Below are 1,563 nucleotides of genomic sequence, written 5' to 3'. Positions count from 1 at the left end.
TTAATTTTTAGAACTTAATTGTTTCTAAGATAGATACCTTTATCTCAAGTGTTTATCAAACTTAGCTGGGGATAGGCCTGCCTGTGACTGTGTGCTTGCCAGCTTTTAGGTCCAATCCAACCAATGACCAGGCACTGTTGGCTTCTAAACTCCATTTAGTCTGCATGACTCGTGTGTGTGTGTGTGTGTGTGTGTGTGTGTGTGTGTGTGTGTGTGTATGAATAATGATCCCCAAAAGATATATACAGCTGTAAGTGTAGCCCTATTGGAAAAGGGTCTTTACATATGTAATTTAGTGAAGAATCTTAAGACTTGATGATTCTAGGTTAATTACATTCTTCTTCACCATCTGTATAGACATTCAACCCTTCCCCGTAACATAAAATTATAAGTATTTAATTTCAGTTATTTATTAGAGCATAGCTTGGAGCTTCAGCTTGTTTTGAGATGGGAAAAAGAAATCTTGGGTATTCTGATGTAGGTCTGAACCCTCCATCTTTCCATTTTGGCCTATCTTTGAGATTGTTCCTAAATATAAGAAGTTTCTAAAACTTTAATAGGGAGATACATCAGCCAATTAGTACAGTTCACTCAGTGCCTCAACAGCCCCTTTAACAGGGGCAGAGCACAATGCAATCGGATGGCTTGCTTGCAGAACGGCCCTGCAAATGCTCCAGGTTTGGCTATTGTACACGGCAGGGTCTCTGGGAGGGAGGACTTTCGGGGGTGCGGTGCGGAGAGCCAATCACCTCTTCATTCCTATAGGCCTCCCCTCTCACAGGTCCCACCTCCTTTCAACAGGAGAATACTTGGGACAAACCACAGGTATGCCCCTCTTAAAAGAAATCACTAGACTGAGCAGATGCCCTGGAACCCTTACATACATCTTCTCCAGAGGTTTCTCTGCTAGTCCTATGATTTTTGCCACAATGGTTTCATGTCATAGCCTCAGAAATGGTTCCCCAAACAAACCAACTCTCTCTTCTACCCAGTCAGTCACCGATGGCTGAGCTTGGGGTAAGTGTTGTCATCACCCAGCTGGAGGTAAGTTTAAGGAAGTGACAGAACACTGAGCAGCCACTCTTTCTTTCTTCCTTCCTTCCTTCCTTCCTTCTTTCCTTCCTTCCTTCCTTCCTTTCCTTCCTTTATTTTTCTCTCTCTTTTCTTTTTTTTTTTTATAATTAAATTAGTTTTTTTTAAGTATTTTAACCCCTGACACTGGGCAAAGAGACACCTTGGTGGTGGTGTTCTTATATCAGTCGGGGACAGAGCAGATGGCAGTCCTTTGGTCATCCTAACTTGATGCCTAGCTTGGAGGCCAAAGCTGTTTCATGCCTGGGGCACATAAAAGAAATCAAAGAAAAAACTATTTTATTTACTTACATTCCAGCTGTGGCCCCCTCTTTGGTCCTCATTCCTACAGTTCCTCATCCCATTCCTCATCTCTCTTGCCTCAGAGAGGATGCTCTGCCCTCCCACCAGATCTCCCCTTTCTCTGGGGCCTCAAGTCTCTCAAGGATTAAGCACATCTTCTCCCACTGAGGTCAGATGAAGTAGACCTCT

General features: G+C 43.3%; 1 non-coding gene across 1 annotated transcript; it reads left to right on the top strand.

The window, feature by feature from the left end:
• Window positions 1-1,207: 1,207 nt before the first annotated feature.
• On the top strand, window positions 1,208-1,348 carry LOC120100399 (small nucleolar RNA SNORA48). The gene has a single exon (XR_005500159.1). It is a non-coding gene; the product is annotated as a small nucleolar RNA SNORA48 (small nucleolar RNA).
• The last annotated feature ends 215 nt before the right edge of the window (window positions 1,349-1,563 follow it).

Source organism: Rattus norvegicus, chromosome 1, assembly GCF_036323735.1.
Source record: "Rattus norvegicus strain BN/NHsdMcwi chromosome 1, GRCr8, whole genome shotgun sequence".
NCBI classification, from domain to species: domain Eukaryota; kingdom Metazoa; phylum Chordata; class Mammalia; order Rodentia; family Muridae; genus Rattus; species Rattus norvegicus.
The sequence above is the reverse complement of the archived record's forward strand: the minus strand, read 5'-3'. Positions and strand labels throughout refer to the sequence as shown.